Genomic DNA, 19,147 nt, shown 5'->3' with positions numbered 1-19,147 from the left:
TGAAGGAGAGACCGCATGTTTTCGTTGCAGGCCGTGTCAGTGGCACTGTATTGTCCTCAAAGCGGGCAAAAAAGTTATTTAGTCTGCCTGGGAGCAAGACATCCTGGTCCGTGACTGGGCTGGGTTTCTTCCTGTAGTCCGTGATTGACTGTAGACCCTGCCACATGCCTCTTGTGTCTGAGCCGTTGAATTGAGATTCTACTTTGTCTCTGTACTGGCGCTTAGCTTGTTTGATAGCCTTGCGGAGGGAATAGCTGCACTGTTTGTATTCAGTCATGTTACCAGACACCTTGCCCTGATTAAAAGCAGTGGTTCGCGCCTTCAGTTTCACACGAATGCTGCCATCAATCCACGGTTTCTGGTTAGGGAATGTTTTAATCGTTGCTATGGGAACGACATCTTCAACGCACGTTCTAATGAACTCGCACACCGAATCAGCGTATTCGTCAATGTTGTTGTCTGACGCAATACGAAACATCTCCCAGTCCACGTGATGGAAGCAGTCTTGGAGTGTGGAGTCAGCTTGGTCAGACCAGCGTTGGACAGACCTCAGCGTGGGAGCTTCTTGTTTTAGTTTCTGTCTGTAGGCAGGGATCAACAAAATGGAGTCGTGGTCAGCTTTTCCGAAAGGGGGCGGGGCAGGGCCTTATATGCGTCGCGGAAGTTAGAGTAACAATGATCCAGGGTCTTTCCACCCCTGGTTGCGCAATCGATATGCTGATAAAATTTAGGGAGCCTTGTTTTCAGATTAGCCTTGTTAAAATCCCCAGCTACAATGAATGCAGCCTCCGGATAAATCGTTTCCAGTTTGCAGAGAGTTAAATAAAGTTCGTTCAGAGCCATCGATGTGTCTGCCTGGGGGGGGATATATACGGCTGTGATTATAATCGAAGAGAATTCTCTTGGTAGATAATGCGGTCTACATTTGATTGTGAGGAATTCTAAAATCAGGTGAACAGAAGGATTTGAGTTCCTGTATGTTTCTTTCATCACACCATGTCACATTAGTCATAAGGCATACGCCCCCGCCCCTCTTCTTACCAGAAAGATGTTTGTTTCTGTCGGCGCGATGCGTGGAGAAACCCGCTGGCTGCACCGCTTCGGATAGCGTCTCTCCAGTTAGCCATGTTTCCGTGAAGCAGAGAACGTTACAGTCTCTGATGTCCCTCTGGAATGCTACCCTTGCTCGGATTTCATCAACCTTGTTGTCAAGAGACTGGACATTGGCAAGAAGAATGCTAGGGAGTGGTGCACGGTGTGCCCGTCTCCGGAGTCTGACCAGAAGACCGCTTCGTTTCCCTCTTTTTCTGAGTCGTTTTTTTGGGTCGCTGCATGTAATCCACTACGTTGCACTGGTTGTAAGGCAGAACACAGGATCCGCATCGCGAAAAACATATTCTTGGTCGTACTGATGGTGAGTTGACGCTGATCTTATATTCAGTAGTTCTTCTCGGCTGTATGTAATGAAACCTAAGATGACCTGGGGTACTAGTGTAAGAAATAACACGTAAAAAAAACAAAAAACTGCATAGTTTCCTAGGAACGCGAAGCGAGGCGGCCATCTCTGTCGGCGCCGGAAGTACCACAAGCTGCTTACCTATTGCAGATTCAGTCTTCCCAGCCTGGTGCAGGTCTACAATTTTGTTTCTGGTGTCCTTTGACAGCTCTTTGGTCTTGGCCATAGTGGAGTTTGGAGTGTGACTGTTTGAGGTTGTGGACAGGTGTCTTTTATACTGATAACAAGTTCAAACAGGTGTCATTAATACAGGTAACGAGTGGAGGACAGAGGAGCCTCTTAAAGAAGAAGTTACAGGTCTGTGAGAGCCAGAAATCTTGCTTGTTTGTAGGTGACCAAATACTTATTTTCCACCATAATTTGCAAATAAATTCATTAAAAATCCTACAATGTGATTTTCTGGATTTTTTTCCCCTCATTCTGTCTGTCATAGTTGAAGTGTACCTATGATGAAAATTACAGGCCTCTCTCATCTTTTTAAGTGGGAGAACTTGCACAATTGGTGGCTGACTAAATACTTTTTTGCCCCACTGTACTTTGCTGAGTGCATACATTTTCATACTGGTTCTCCAGGGAATTGAACTCGCAACTGCCATGCTCTACTTACTGAGCCACACGGGATCCAAGCAACAATACTACAAAAAGAGGTCATATGTATCACAGTACTGGAGAGTTCAGGAGGCAGGGCAGCAGGCACCACTGGGGAATGTGTTCACAGAGGCATAATAGAAATGGACTCTGCTCTTATGTTAGAGGGAGGGATTGGCTGCCTCCCTGCACTCATAATGGCTGCAGTAAGTGGATGTGCCACTAACACCATCCTCAATTGGATTTGCTATAGAAAATAATCACTCTCATGGCTCGACATTAACCCTTGTACGCTTGTCCGGGGACTAGTAAAAAATAAATATATAGAGAGATTTAAGTTGTCTATATGAACAAGTAAGAAAAATAACAATATCATACAATTACTCCAATCAGAATTGGATTAGAGAGGCCAACGTTTGAATAATATTTATTTTTCATGTACATACATTTTTAAAAAGCCTGCATGTCAAAGTGTAGGTCACATGCATATTGACTGAGAGAGGCTGCAGGAAATGTAGCCAAACATTGAGACTTTTAGTTACTTAAATATAGACTCAACACCAGTCATGTTCAACAAATATAATGTAGGATAATTAACATGAACATCTAGAGGCTTGATTCTGCCAACATACTTGAGGCACAGTTTGTTCAGATCAAATGGTAACAAGACCAGAGAGTATAATCAATATCAGTAGTACTATACAATATGAAATAAAAAGTAAAGTTGAACAAAAACACAAGAAATAATACATTTTGTGCAACAAAAAAAAAAGTTACATAAATGCCAAAACAATCACAAAATAGCAACGTTGGATCAGAGCTTGCACGACTGTAGCCATACAGTACGTGGCCATCTCAAACAGTCTTGGACAGTCACCTGAGATCAGTGAGTTTGGGATACACACAGTGGCATATTATCACCTTCAGTGATCACAACACTCAACTGACCAAATCCAGTGTGAGAGTGTCTATTAATCTTCACGTTTTCCCTGTTCATGAATGTCTTTGCTAAGTTATGGTTTTATTAAATCCATCCGTCAATGCCAAACCCCCAAACGTCTTCCGCTTCAGTTTCTTCAGACTGTAACCTTGTTTGACTCTCGGCCGGCAGGCAGTAGCCTAGTTACGTAGTCCTGCCATGCTCTCTCTCTCTCTCACTCTCTCTCTGATGTTGGCTTGTATATTTAACAGGGAGGTTGAAGCCTGCTACAGAGGGCCAGTCGTCGCATTAGACATGAAAGCAGCCTCCGGCAACAGCCCTGTAGACTGACTAGAATATCAATCTATCCTCTTCCTCCTTTCATTATATCCCTCCGCACCTGAAGCTCTCAGAGTGATGAGGTGCAGCGAGCAGGCCGGTGGAGGTGGAGAAATAAGTGTACATCCAAAATGACAACCTATTCCCTATTTAGTGCACTACTTTTGACCAGGGCCCTACTATGTAGTAGTAGCAACATAGGGAATAGGGTGCCATTTTGGACTGACAGTGCCGGGGAAGGGAAAATGCTTAATTTCACTCAAGTGTATGGAGGGGAAATTGCAGGTATGGAAGAAATAAAGTGCCAGTGTTGTGAATTCTGTTCCTGAATCACTCAAGCTTTACGTGCTGGGATTCTGTGAAAGCCCTGATGGTTTGTACACAGTTGTCAAGTTTTATTAGTCGTATGCACAGGATACACAATGGTATACACTGTCCAACGCAATGCTTATTTGCATGTTTCGTCTTGACAATGCAACAACAATGACAAATAATAAAAGATAAGCATATAAAGTAAATATACAACATAAGTAAATACGTTTTGATGTCTTTTTAAAGCTTAATGTGATTTATTGTGCTTTTAATGATAATAATTTTTCTCTCTTCACAGATGGCGTATGGATGGGTAGAATGTCATTCTCCATGAATACAATTGCAACACAACAGAAAAAGTATTTAATAGCATTCTTTAGAGAAACTGTATTGTACATAACTTGAATGGAAAATGGGTTAATGCATGGTGTTTGAGAATTTATTCTACAATGCTTATGTATCTCGCCTTAGAAGCCTGATCAGTCTCGCACGGGTGCTGTGCCACTGAACTACAACCACTTACAGAATGTATTTATATTTTTGGACAAGTAAAGCTTATCTTGTGTGTCTCTTCATTTGTCTCTCTCTCTGGAGAATAAGACTGTCCCCTAATCTGATGGAGCCAGTGCAGTGCTCGGGGAGCGTCCGTTGGAGCTGCCTTCAAAAGCTTCAGAGGAGATTGAGTCTTTTTTCAGAGAGTAGGGTGGCACTATCCTGTGGGTATTCTATGCGGTACCCAAGGCTTGGTCACGGGGCCATGGTTGGCGGAGCGGTCTGTTTCCATACCTAAAGCTACTGATTAGTGCTCGGTGATGATATCTCCTAGACACACCCATTGCTCATGTGTGAGGAAAAACAACAGCTGTGGTTGTGAAATTAATTAAGAGCCTTTTGTTAATTATACATTATTTATTGAATGTGTTAAATGTCAATATCCTCAAACACTCCCACTTCTCAGTTCAGACAATGGCTGCCTCCTGATATGCTGTTGTCTCTGAGAGAAGACCGGGAGGGGTGGGGCAGCTGGCTGCTAGGAGGAGGGATGTGGTCTTTTGTGCGTTCCGTTGGGTTAAGAACTGCAATGCTGCTGGGTTTTTTCACACTCAACAGTTTCACGTGTGTATCAAGAAAGGTCCACTACCCAAAGGACATCCAGCCAACTTGACACAACTGTGGGATGCATTGAAGTTGACATGGGCCAGCATCCATGTGGAACACATTCAACACCTTGTAGAGTCCATGCCCCAACGAATTGAGGCTGTTCTGAAGGTAAAAGGGGGATGCAACTCAATATTAGAACACTATGTGAGCAAAATGTTCAGAACATCAAATTAAATTTTGATTGTGTCACTGATCTACACAAAATACCCCATAAGGTCAAAGTGGAATTTGTTTTTTAGAAATATAAAAATAATTTCAATAAGTATTCAGCCTATTTGTTATGACTTGCTTAACAAACATGACATCTATAGTGTGAAGTGTCTTGGACACACCCACAATGTACCTGAGCAAAGAGGATTTTGCTTGGGAAGTTGCTTGGACTAACTGTGTGCAAAAATGGTGTTTAACATTTTTGAATGACTACCCCATCTCTGTACCCCACACATACAAAGGTCCCTCAGTTGAGCAGTGAATTTCAAGCACAGACTCAAGAGCAAAGACTAGGGAGGTTTTCCAATGCCTCACAAAGGGCACCTATTGGTATATGGGTAATAAAAAAAAGCAGATTTTGAATATCCCTTTGAGCATGGTGAAGTTATTAATTACACTTTCGATGGTGTATCAATACACCCAGTCACTACAAAGATACCGGCGTCCTTCCTAACTCAGTTTACGAAGAGGAAGGAAACTGTGATTTTAAACCAGTTAGAGTTAATTGAGTGTGAGAGGACAACACTGAGGATGGATCAAAACATTGTTGTTACTCCACAATACTAACCTAAATGAGAGTGAAAAGGAAGCCTGTACAGAATACATAATATTCCAAAACATGCATCCTGTTTACAACAAGGCACTGAAGTAATACTGCAAAAAATATGTCAAAGGAATTCATTTTTTTGTCTTGAATACAAAGCATTATGTTTGGGACAAACACGACACATTACTGAGTACCACTCTTCATATGTTATAGACTAGGGTCTGTTGTCTGCTTTCCAACAGACACTGGGAGACAAATCCACGTTTCAGCAGGACAATAGCCTAAAACGCTATGCCAAATATACACTGGAGTTAATTACCAAGATGACATTGAATGTTCCTGAGTGGCCTAGTTACAGTTTTGACTTACAGTACCACAACTACTCATTCAAGGGTTTTTCTTTCTATATTGTAGAATATTAGTAAAGACATCAAATCTATCAAATGACACATATGGAGTTATGTAGAGTTGAAGTTAGAAGTTTACATACACCTTAGCCAAGTATATTTAATCTCAGTTTTTCACAATTCCTGACATTTAATCCATGTATTAAAAATTCCCTGTTTTAGGTCCGTTAGGATCACCACTTTATTTTAAGAATGTGAAATGTCAGAATAATAGAAAATACATTTATTTCAGCTTTTATTTCTTCACATCCCCAGAGGGTCAGAAGTTTACATACACTCAATTAGTATTTGGAAGCATTGCCTTTAAATTGTTTAACTTGGCTCAAACATTATGGGTAGCCTTCCACAAGCTTCCCACAATAAATTGGGTGAATTTTGGCCCATTCCTCCTGACAGACCTTGTGTAACTGAGTCAGGTTTGTAGGCCTCCTTGCTCGTACACGCTTTTTCAGTTCTGCCCATAAATTGTCTATAGGATTGAGGTCAGGGCTTTGTGATGGCCACTCCAATACCTTGACTTTGTTGTCCTTAAGCCATTTTGCCACAACTTTGGAAGTATGCTTGGGGTCATTGTCCATTTGGAAGACCCATTTGCAACCAAGCTTTAACTTCCTGACTGATGTCTTGAGATGTACCTTCAATATATCTGCATAATTTTTGTTCTTCATGATGCCATCTATTTTGTGAAGTGCACCAGTCCCTCCTGCAGCAAAGCACCCCCACAACATGATGCTGCCACCCCCGTTCTTCACGGTTGGGATGGTGTTCTTCGGCTTGCAAGCATCCCCTTTTTTCCTCCAAACATAACAATGGTCATTATGGCCAAACAGTTCTATTTTTGTTTCATCAGAACAGAGGAAATTTCTCCAAAAAGTTAGATCTTTGTCCCCATGTGCAATTGCAAACCGTACTCTGGCTTTTTTATGGTGGTTTTGAGCAGTGGTTTCTTCCTTTGCTGAGCGACCTTTCAGGTTATGTCAATTTAGGACTCGTTTTACTGTGGATATAGATACTTTTGTACCTGTTTCATCCAACATCTTCACAAGGTCCTTTGCTGTTGTTCTGGGATTGATTTGCACTTTTCACACCAAAGTACGTTCATCTCTAGGAGACAGAACGTGTCTCCTTCCTGAGCGGTATGACGGCTCCGTGGTCCCATGGTGTTTATACGTGAGTACTATTGCTTGTACAGATTAAAGTGGTACCTTCAGGCGTTTGGAAATTGCTCCCAAGGATGAACCAGACTTTTGGAGGTCTGCAAAAAAAAAATCTGAAGCCTTGGCTGATTTCTTTTGATTTTCCCATGATGTCAAGCAAAGAGGTACTGAGTTTGAAGGTAGGCCTTGAAATACATCCACAGGTACACCTCCAATAGGCCCATTGACATAATTTGAGTCAATCAGAAGCTTCTAAAGCCATGACATAATTTTCTGGGATTTTCCAAGCTGTTTAAAGACACAGTCAACTTAGTGTATGTAAACCTCTGACCCACTGGAATTGTGATACAGTGAATTATAAATGGAATAATCTGTCTGTAAACAATTGTTTGAAAAATAACTTGTCATGCACAAAGTGGATGTCCTTACCGACTTGCCAAAACTATAGTTTGTTAACAAGAAATTTGTGGAGTGGTTGAAAAATGACTTTTGACTCCAACCTAAGTGTATGTAAACTTCCAACTTCAACTGTAGTAACAAATGAAGTGTTAAACAAATCAAAGTAGATTTTAGATTCTTCAAAGTAGCCACCCTTTGCCTTGATGACCGCTTTGCACACTCTTGTCATTCTCTCAACCAGCTTCATGAGGTCTCCTGAAGTCTCCTGAAATCAATTTCAATGAGCAATTATGCCTTGTGTGTCAACTTTTGACTGGTACTGTAAATCAGCTTGAAAATCGATGGCAAGACATGAAAATGGCTGTCCAGCAATATTCAACAACCAACTTGACAGAGCTTGAATAATTTAAAAATTAATATTGGGCAAATATTGTACAATCCATCTTTGCCAAAGCTCTTAGAGACTTTCCCAGAAAGACTCACAGCTGTAATTGCTGCCAAAGGTGATTATATTGACTCTGGGTTGAATATGTAGATAATCAAAATGCGTTAGTGATTTATTTTCCATTGAGATGTGTGTGTGTGTGTGTATATATATATATATATATATATATATATATTAGAGATCATTTTTTCTATTTCTTTTTTTTACTTTAGAGTATTTTGTATAGATGAAAGAAAATGACAATTAAATCCATTTTAATCCCTCTTTGTAACACAACAAAAAGTGGGAAAAATTCCAGGGGTGTGAATACTTTCTGAAAGCACTAAGTATCGTGATATCATATCGTGAGGTCCCTGGCAATTACCAGCCCTCTTTTATATAGAGCACTTCTTTTGACCAGAGTTCTATGGGCCCTGGTCAAAAGTAGTGCACTACATACGGAATAGGGTGCCCTTGTTTTATCTCTTATGGTTGTGCACCATTCCCAGCTATTACCCACGTAATAGAAACAGGCATGAGTACTGGAAAGTGCTCATTCCTTATGATTGTTTCCATCATAGCCCTTGTAAAACATGCTTGTATTATATTTGGTAGATTATACGAGTTCAGGGTGGATGTTAACCAAGCACTTGCTTGTCTCAGGGACGGTTCAATAAAGCGTGGAGGTTGCAGTGGCAGTGTTGTGGAGAACGGGTGTGTTGGGCATTTGTAAATCCCACAAAACAGCAAGCACCTTCCATGATGTTCTCAACCCACCATTGTATTCCATAAAGGCTTAATTGGGACATTTGTTCATTCAAATAGTGTACAGTATTCCTGCTTTACCATAAATATCATTAAACTCCTTTGTTTGCACATCGATATAAAACGACCCCAGCAGGATGGTTGATGGTAAGTGTTTTTCAGTTGTGACTTATTGCCAAGGCGTGCGCTGCTGTCAGACCTGTGGAAGGCAGATTGCTGGGAGGAATAGATGGAGGAGAAAGAAGGCTGGGAGGATGGCATGCTCATTGTCCTTTTAATGTTACTCAGCCCATCTCCGACCCAACTAGGACTCATCACGGTGCCACTATGTGAAATGAGCCTGGGCGCTCGACAGTAGGGCAGAAAAATGACTTCCATTCCATCACCTTGGCATGAAAATATTCTCTCATTAGAAAGCTGAGTGCAATGCTAGTCATCCGGAACAGTAGCGATTCCCACCTTCACCCTGACGTCTCCTGTGGAAGCCTGATGGATCTCCTAATATGGATGTGTGGTTTCATCTCCTCCACAGGCCTACCAGGCGAAGGTGGGTGAATCCTGTCTTAAAAGGTTTACCTAGAAAGCCAGGGCTGCACTGCCCTCTGAAACCTCCAAGCAACCATAGCTCCGGGGGGGAAATGGGGGAAGTCACCCTCAGCTCACCTTTCCTCCGCCTCTGGTTATTTTCGCTCTCACTGTGTGTGTGTGTGTGTGGGAGAGAGGACTCTGAGATCCAGTGGGGATGGTGGGTTTACTATGGTGTCAAAGAACCGAAAGGGAACTCCAGATAGACGTACATAAACACTTCTAGAAGCAGAACTTCATATGAAAGTTAAGCTTCAGTATGGAACCGGAATGACTCACTCCTATTCCATTCCAGGTTGCCCTGGCGCTTCTCTTTAGTGGCAATTAAGGCTGACTCCAATTAGTCGATTGTTTTAGTCGAGCAGTAACAAATATACACTACCGTTGAAAAGTTTGAGGTCATTTAGAAATGTCCTTGTTTTTGAAAGAAAAGCAAAAAAAAAGTCCTTTTAAAATAACATCAAATTGATCAGAAATACAGTGTAGACATTGTTAATGTTGTAAATGACTATTGTAGCTGGAAACGGCTGATTGTTTAGGGAATATCTACAGAGGCCCATTATCAGCAACCATCACTCCGGTGTTCCAATGGCATGTTGTGTTAGCTAATCCAAGTTTATAATTTTAAAAGGCTAATTGATCATTAGAAAACCCTTTTGCAATTATGTTAGCACAGCTGAAAACTCTTGTTCTGATTAAAGAAGCAATAAAACTGGCCTTCTTTAGACTCGTTGAGTATCTGGAGCATCAGCATTTCTGGGTTCGATTACAGGCTCGAAATGACCAGAAACAAAGAACTTTCTTCTGAAACTCATCAGTCTATTCTTGTTCTGAGAAATTCAGGCTATTCCATGCGAGAAATTGCCAAGAAACTGAAGATGTCGTACAACGCTGTGTACTACTCCATTCACAGAACAGCGCAAACTGTCTCTAACCAGAATAGAATGAGGAGTGGGAGGCCCCGGTGCACAACTGAGCAAGAGGACAAGTACATTAGAGTGTCTAGTTTGAGAAACAAACACCTCACAAGTCCTCAACTGGCAGCTTCATTAAATAGTACCCGCAAAACACCAGTCTCAACGTCAACAGTGAAGAGGCGACTCCGGGATGCTGGCATTCTAGGCAGAGTTCCTCTGTCCAGTGTCTTTGTTATTTTGCCCATCTTAATCTTTTCTTTTTATTGGCCAGTCTGAGATATGGCTTTTTCTTTGCAACTCTGCCTAGAAGGCCAGCATCCCAGAGTTGCCTCTTCATTGTTGACGTTACCGTGAAAGCCAGGGCTCCACTCTGGGGTACCGGCACCTCAAGAAAACTTGAGGTGTCGATACTCCGCTCCAGTGAGCTCCTGCCCAAGTCAATCACTGCTTCTTATCCCTTGCACAAATGACCTACAGAGGTGTCTGTCCCGAACTCACTAGCGCTGGAAACTCTGACGGCCCAGAATATTTTATACAATGTTGAAAGTTCGCTCATGAAAGCTTTGGGCTGGACCCAAGTTAAATAGTTGATACAATGTTTCAAGTTCGTTACAGACAGGCCATGTCTAGCCAATGTTATTTAAAGGATATTTTTGGGCTATTTTTACATAGTTGGTAATGGCATTGGAAGTTCGTTTTTAAGTTGATAATTTTCACTTAGATTTTAATAGAATTCAGATTAACCACATGACATTGATTTTGCGATATGAAGATGTTATTATAAATTAAATGAAACAGTTTAATGAACATTTGCATATGAAACCATAACTGGCACGCAGATCGGTATAAATGGTAAGATATATCGGCATTTCACGTGAGAAAGGTTGGCAACTTCAGGAGAGTAGTGGCAGAATCTGCGAAAGCCAGCAGGAGCAGGGGGAGAATAGTTGAGTCAGGTTACGGTTTCTCTTCTGGTTATCTAGATCTCTGGTGCCCTCTTGAGGCATTTGTCGTATTTCATCAAAGCGTAAGCTTAAAGCATCTGACAAGCTCAATGCATATAGATTATTTTATTATGACACATAGGGTGTGTCTATACATGGAAAAATACACAAAAACATTTTGACCAATCGATTTCGGTCGACCAGTATTTTATTTAGTCGGGGACAGCCCTAGTGGCAATAGTCACTGTCAAGTACTGTCTCAGGAGGTTATCTACTGCCAGCTGAAGGAACCATTACCACTACTTTATCAAATTTTCCACCTGTGGCAGCTGGTAGATCTTCTCCACTTAGCCACCAAGCAGCCATTCTGTTTGGGGGCTCATTTCATTATTTCCCCCTGACTCAGTCTGTGCATGCAGTGTTTGACATTAACGAATGAATTCCCAAATCAATTGCATGCCGTCACAATAATTAAATCTGGCTTCTGCAAGTCTGTTGTGTGTTGAGCTCCATTGTAATGAAGCGTTGTTTCTATGTAATCAGCGGTCAGATGATACCTCACAGTTCCTGAGTGTTGGCTGAGGCAGCTTGTTGACAGGTTCCGAATCTCTCCTCTACCCTCCCCCCCACAACTTCAGATTGCTGAAGCACCCCTGTCTCTTAGCTATAGGCTCTAGTACTAGTGACACAGCCAAATCCTCTAAGTGAAATGACAGATTCTGACGACACAGAGACTGTCTTCGTTCTCCACGATTAGCAAATGATGACTTTTGTTAGAAGTGTCACTGAACTCCAGTCACTCAGCTGGTATGATGCTATAAGTGGTGATGACAGTGCTGTATGAATGTGATTGTTGTTTCTACCTTGATGTGCGTTGCTGCTTGTGTTTCAGCTTAGTCTCCTCTCTTTTAGTGCATATGATACCTGACCCTGCTTTGTGGCTAATGCAGGACTGTAATTATAGAAGAGCAATGCCATTTCCTGCACGTTAACCCATTTACCATTCATGTTACAGCACTTATGGCTCAGGTAGAAACATCCCTCCTGGGTAATTTTTTGAAAACCATTGAAGAGATTGTAAAACCATGGATGAGAAAGATGGGCAAAAATGACTCTGTGGTCTTCCTTTGTTGTACAGCTCGTGGTTCCTCAGCGATAAATCCACGATAATCGAGAATTTCAATAATCATTTCTCTATGGCTGGCCATGCTTTCCTCCTGGCTACCCCAACCCCGGCCAACAGCTCCGCACCCCCTGCAGCTACTTGCCCAAGCCTCCCCAGCTCCTCCTTCACCCAAATCCAGATGGGTTTGTTTGAAGCCTGAAATGTGGCAAAAGGTCGCAAAGTTCAAGGGGGCCGAATACTTTCGCAAGGCACTGTACATACACCTTAGCCAACTACATTTAAACTCAGTTTTCACAATTCCTGACATTTAATCCTAGTAACAATTCCCCGTTTTAGGTCAGTTAGGATCACCACTTTATTTTAAGAATGTGAAATGTCAAAATAATAGTAGAGATTTATTTCAGCTTTAATTTATTTCATCACATTCCCAGTGGGTCAGAACCAGTGGGTCAGAAGTTTACATACACTCAATTAGTATTTGGTAGCATTGTCTTTAAATTGTTTAACTTGGGTCAAATGTTTCGGGTAGCCTTCCACAAGCTTCCCACAATAAGTTGGGTGAATTTTGGCCCATTCCTCCTGACAGAGCTGGTGTAACTGAGTCAGGTTTGTAGGCCTCCTTGCTCGTACACGCTTTTTCAGTTCTGCCCACAAATTATCTATAGGATTGAGGTCAGGGCTTTGTGATGGCCACTCAAATACCTTGACTTTGTTGTCCTTAAGCCATTTTGCCACAACTTTAGAAGTATGCTTGGGGTCATTGTCCATTTGTAAGACCCATTTGCGACCACGCTTTAAACTTCCTGACTGATGTCTTGAGATGTTGCTTCAATATATCCACATAATTTCCGTTCCTCATGATGCCATCTATTTTGTGAAGTGCACCAGTCCCTCCTGCAACAAAGCACCCCCACAACATGATAATGCCACCCCCGAGCTTCACGGTTTTTCCTACAAACATAACGATTGTCATTATGGCCAAACAGTTCTATTTTTGTTTCATCAGACCAGAGGACATTTCTCCAAAAAGTATGATCTTTGTCACCATGTGCAGTTGCAAACCGTAGTCTGGCTTTTTTATGGCAGTTTGGAGCAGTGGCTTTTTCCTTGCTGAGCGGCCTTTCAGGTTATGTCGATATAGGACTTGTTTTACTGTGGATACTTAGATACTAAGTATATATAGTATATATAAGTATATATAGATACTATATATATATAAGTATATATAGATACTTTTGTACCTGTTTCCTACAACATCTTCACAAGGTCCTTTGCTGTTGTTCTGGGATTGATTTGCACATTTCACACCAAAATACATTCATCTCTAGGAGACAGAACGCGTCTCCTTCTTGAGCGGTATGACGGCTCCGTGGTCCCATGGTGTTTACACTTGCGTACTATTGTTTGTACATATGAACGTGGTACCTTCAGGCGGTTGAACGGTTGAAAAGCATGCATTTAGTTTTACTAGCGTTTAAGAGCAGTTGGAGGCCATGGAAGTAGTGTTGTATGGCATTGAAGCTCGTTTGGAGGTTTGTTAACACAGTGTCCAAATCAGGGCCAGATGTATACAGAATGGTATCGTCTGCGTAGAGGTGGAGCAGGGAATCACCCCCTGTAGCAAGAGCGACATCGTTGATATATACAGAACAAAGAGTTGGCCCGAGAATTAAACCCTGTGAAATCCCCATAGAGATTGCCAGAGGTCCGGACAACAGGCCCTCCGATTTGACACACTGAACTCTGTCTGAGAAGTAGTTGGTGAACCAGGCGAGGCAGTCATTTGAGAAACCAAGACTGTTGAGTCTGCCGATAAGAATATGGTGTTTGACGGAGTCAAAAGCCTTGGCCAGGTCGATGAAGACGGCTGCACAGTACTGTCTTTTATCGACAGCGGTTATGATATTGTTTAGTACCTTGAGTGTGGCTGAGGTGCATCCGTGACCAGATCGGAAACCGGATTGCACAGCAGAGAAGGTACGGTGGGATTCTAAATGGTCAGTGATCTGTTTGTTAACTTGGCTTTCGAAGACTGGGCAGGGCAGGATGGATATACAGTTGGAGTTGGAAGTTTACGTACACTTAGGTTGGAGTCATTAAATCTCGTTTTTCAACCATTCCACAAATTTCTTGTTAACGCTTTTTTGGTTACAACATTATTCCATATGTGTTATTTCATAGTGTTGATGTCTTCACTATTATTATTTTTTAAATAGTTTTTAAAAAATAAAGAAAAACCTTGAATGGGGTGTATCCAAACTTTTGACTGGTATTGTAAATTGATGTTTGTTTAATACAGTGGTAGCTTTTGTATGCAAGCTAATCTGGCTGGATTTCTGGCTGGCAGTCATAATATGAACCCTCTGGAAATGTGTGTATCTTACAAGCACTTACATGTAGGCTATTTTGCTCTAGGGTGCCTACAAGCCTCACAAGGCTCAACAGCCAGTTTGTTTAAACATGACTGGCAGTCTACCAAACTTGTCTGCTTTATCGAGTTTCAAGTTTCGATGTCACATGCACAAGTGCAGTGAAATGCCTTTCTTCCAAACTCAAAACCCAACAATGCAGTAATCAATAACAATGTAATACTAGAAAAAACAGAAATATAAATAAGAATATGAAATACACAAAGTAGGCAAGCATAATATATACAGGAAATATTTAAAAAGTCAGATCCAATACCATATTTACAATGTGCAGGGATTCTGGAGTGATTGAGGCAGATATGTATAGGGGTAAGGTGAATAGGCAACAGGATAAAGGATAAACAGAGTAGCAGCAGCTTGTGTGGGTGTGTAGAGTCAGTGTAAATGTATGTGCATATTATATGTGAGTGAGTGTGTAGGGCCCCTTGAGTGTGCATAGAGACAAAAATAGTTTGCAAATAAAAGTTCAATAAAGATAGAAGGTTTGCTATTTATCAGTCGTATTGCTTGGAGATAGAAGCTGTTCAAGAGCCTGTTGGTACCAGACTTGATCCACCGGTACCTCTTGCCGTGCTGAAGCAGAGAGAAAAGACTATGGCTTGAGTGGTTGGATTTTCCAGGCCTTACTTCCACACTGCCTGATATAGATTCTCTCATCTAGGCTTTTTACCAAAGGGGCCCAGACTGCCTGTAGGGCCCCTTCTAGCTGCTACCTCCTCGCATCAGGGCCAGCATTTACTAATAATAATACCACAAGTCTGCTCGTAGCCACAGGCTGCTCCAGTTCCACTCTTTTATATTCGGCCACACAGTGAAACGTAATGAGAAATTGTCCTTCTTAATGTTAAGCCTAGCTGAGTTGTATTGGTGCGGTCCAGAAAACAGAAATGAGTCATGTTGTATTATGTATGACTGGCACCCAGTTGGTTCTGGTTCAATAACACAGGACAAAATAGGCTTGACAAAATAAAGAAGACTTAGTCATAACCAATTTCTCAGAAAGTCGCACAAACTAAAAGTAAAATGTTTTGTTTATATACTCCGATAACCTTTGGTTGGTCACAAATTGGTCTACAAATGTTATCACAGTTTTCTGCCTTGAGACTTAGCAGCATTGTGCAGGCTTGGGCTTTGTTGTCAGCCAGTGTCACTAATGTACTTAGATTCAGCATCACAGTGTTCGATTCAACCTTGACTTGGTGCTTCTCATTGTGTGGCTCTCTATCAACACGCAAAGCCTGAGAATATCTGTGCTGTTTCCCCAACGCACTGCCGCAGTGGAACAGAACACAACTCCTTTATTTAGGTTAGATTCTTATCTCTAGGCTAAGAATATTCATGACTTAAAGTACTAATATGAACACACCGATAGCGTCATTGCATTTTGGTACACCAGAATTACATTAATTTCCAATGAAACTCTGCTTTTGCCTTGCAGCATTGCGTTGCAGAGGAAGTTGCAGTGCGTTGGATTTGGTGCATACGTTGGGTTTATCGAGCGTATGCGTCAAACTGTATGCGTAGACGCCTTGACAGAAATGGTAGTAGAAGGTAAATGTTGAACTTTCTAGATGATGCTGCATACTAATTAGTGCAATAACGCTGTCGGTGTGTTCGAAGCTTTAGTCCTATTCGTTCCTGGGTGAACATAGGTACAAAAGATTTTCAACGCTGCCAAGCAAATTCTGCAGTGACCATAATCTTAAACTAAACTCTCTGGCCCTGAGCTTTTCCATTAGCCTCAGATTGTACTGCTCTTGTTTTTTTAAGACCATTTTCATTCAGATCAGCTAGCCGATTGTAATATTAGAGCTCAGAGTAATTGAGTTTCTACGGAAGCCTGTCTCTGCCTCCTCTCTTGGCGTTGCCTCCGCCAATATGGTACTGTAAATTCTTTCTCTGAACATCTGTCGTACAGTCATTGTTAATCAAGTAGTTAGGCAAACCCAGAGTCATATATTAATACATTTTATACATGGCTCTGGGCAAACTTCTCTGCTCCCTCCATGTACCTAATGATTTGTTGTTTTGGTCTTTGACCTAAGCATAAGCTGTCAAATTGTGTGCAAAAGGGAATTGATGTTTTCAACTTGATTGATGCATTATCAATTACTGTGATTAGTGCTTGAAACTGATAAAGTAAGATGATTAGTGTTTCAAAATTCCAGGAACTCTCAATGAATTACCTTGTTTTCCCGGTTGGAGGATTCCCGGAATCGGGTGGGAATAATCAGGAATTCCGGAGTCTTCCAAAAGTTCCCTGAGTTTTGCAACCCGAAACGATATCACGGCAACAACAAAAAAAGCGTATTAGCTAAAGTCACAGAATAACTACTGGGCTTAATTTTTTTGAACATTGAACAATATGTTGATGTTGAAACAACCATTTCTTTCAAAAATAAAACACCATATTAAATAACAGAATAATGTCTTAAATGTTCCTTATGAAAACCCATATGAAACTCGGAGCATACAAAATTATTTTACAATTACATCTATTACAACTGTTTTAAAATGTAATTAGAAACATATCAGGGTTCATTGGCTCAACTATGGCCATAATATTGTGTCAATTTACATTACATGTTAGTCATTTAGCAGACACTCTTATCCAGAGCCACTTAACAAGAGCAATTAGGAGTAAGTGCCTTGCTCAAGGGCACATTGACAGAATTTTCACCTAATCTGCTCTGGGATTTGAACCAGCAACCTTTCATTCATTAGACCTATGATTCATTACAGCTACAATGCATTCAGAAAGTATTCAGACCCCTTTTTCCACATTTTGTTACATTACAGCCTTATTCTAAAATGGATTAAATACATTTTTTTCCTCATCAACCCACACACAATACCCCATAATGACAAAACGAAAACAGGTTTTTAGATTTAAAAAGAAAAACAGAAATACATGATTTACGTAAGTATTCAGACCCTTTGCTATGAGACTCGAAATTGCTGCATGCTGTTTCCATTGACCATCCTTGAGATGTTTCTACAAGTTGATTGGAGTCCACCTGTGGTAAATTGAATTGATTGGACATGATTTGGAAAGGCACACACCTGCCTATATAAGGTCCCACAGTTGACAGTGCATGTCAGAGCAAAAACCAAGCCACGAGGTCAAAGGAATTGTCCGTAGAGCTCCGAGACAGGATTGTGTTGGCACAGATCTGGGGAAGGGTGCCAAAACATTTCTGCAGCATTGAAGGTCCCCAAGGACACAGTGGATTCCATCATTCTTAAATGGAAGAAGTTTGGAACCACCAAGACTCTTCCTTAAGCTGGTCGCCAGGCCAAACTGAGCAATCAGGGAAGAAGGGCCTTGTTCATAGAGGTGACCAAGGACCCGATGGTCACTGTGACAGAGCTCCAGAGTTCCTCTGTGCAGATGGGAAAACCTTCCAGAAGGACAACCATCTCTGCAGCACTTTTTCAGGCCTTTGTGGTAGAGTGGCCAGATGGAAGCCACTCCTCAGTAAAAGGCACATGACATTAAAAGGCAAACTCCTGCTTGGAGTTTGTCAAAAGGCACCCAAAGACCATGGGAAACAAGATTCTCTGGTTTGATGAAACCAAGATTGAAGTCTTTGGCCTGAATGCCAATTGTCACGTCTGGTGGAAACCTGGCACCATCCCTATGGTGAAGCATGGTGGTGGCAGCATCATGCTGTGGGGATGTTTTTCAGCAGCAGGGACTAGTCAGGATCGATTGAAAAGAGGAACAGAGCAAAGTACAGAGAGATCCTTGATGAAAACCTGCTCCAGAGTGTTTGAGACCTCAGACTGGAGCGAAGGTTCACCTTCCAACAGGACAACAACCTTAAGCACACAGCCAAGACAACGCAGGAGTGGCATCGGGACAAGTTTCTGAATGTCCTTGAGTGGCCCGGCCAGAGCTCGGACTTGAACCTGATCGAACATCTCTGGAGAGACCTGAAAATAGCTGTGCAGCGAAGCTCCACATCCAACTTTACGGAGCTTGAGAGGATCTGCAGAGAAGAATGGGTGAAGCTCCCCAAATACAGTGTGTATTTGTAGGTCTGAGGAGCTATTTGACTTCGCAGCTAGCTTGCTATATATCAAGCTAGCGGGGTTTGGCCTCCCGAGTGGCGCGGTGGTCTAAGGCACTGCATCGCAGTGCTAGCTGTGCCACTAGAGATTATAGGTTTGAGTCCAGGCTCTGTCGCAACCGGCTGCGACCGGGAGACCCATGGGGCGGCACACAATTGGCCCAGCGTCGTCCTGGTTGGCCGGCAGGGATGTACTTGTCCCATCGCGTGCTAGCGATTTTGTGGCGGGCCTGGCACAGTGCACACTGACACGGTCGCCAGGTGTATGGTGTTTCCTCCGACACATTGGTGCAGCTGGCTTCCGGGTTAAGTGGACATTGTGTCAAGAA

At 42.0% G+C, this 19,147-nt stretch overlaps 1 long non-coding RNA gene across 10 annotated transcripts in view; it reads left to right on the top strand.

Moving 5' to 3' along the window:
* Positions 1 to 19,147, top strand: part of LOC121846491 — a 154,876-nt gene that overhangs the window by 88,774 nt on the left and 46,955 nt on the right. For 7 of the 10 annotated variants that reach the window (XR_006083364.1, XR_006083368.1, XR_006083361.1 and 4 more), the window contains one exon: positions 3,973 to 4,249. The exons of 2 other annotated variants lie outside the window; for them this stretch is intronic. This is a non-coding gene — a long non-coding RNA (uncharacterized LOC121846491). One more of the 10 variants, XR_006083365.1, reaches the window with a different exon arrangement.

The sequence above is a fragment of the Oncorhynchus tshawytscha genome, linkage group LG05 (genome assembly GCF_018296145.1).
Source record: "Oncorhynchus tshawytscha isolate Ot180627B linkage group LG05, Otsh_v2.0, whole genome shotgun sequence".
In the NCBI taxonomy this organism is placed as follows: Eukaryota; Metazoa; Chordata; class Actinopteri; order Salmoniformes; family Salmonidae; genus Oncorhynchus; species Oncorhynchus tshawytscha.
This window is presented reverse-complemented; position numbering and strand designations above follow the sequence as displayed.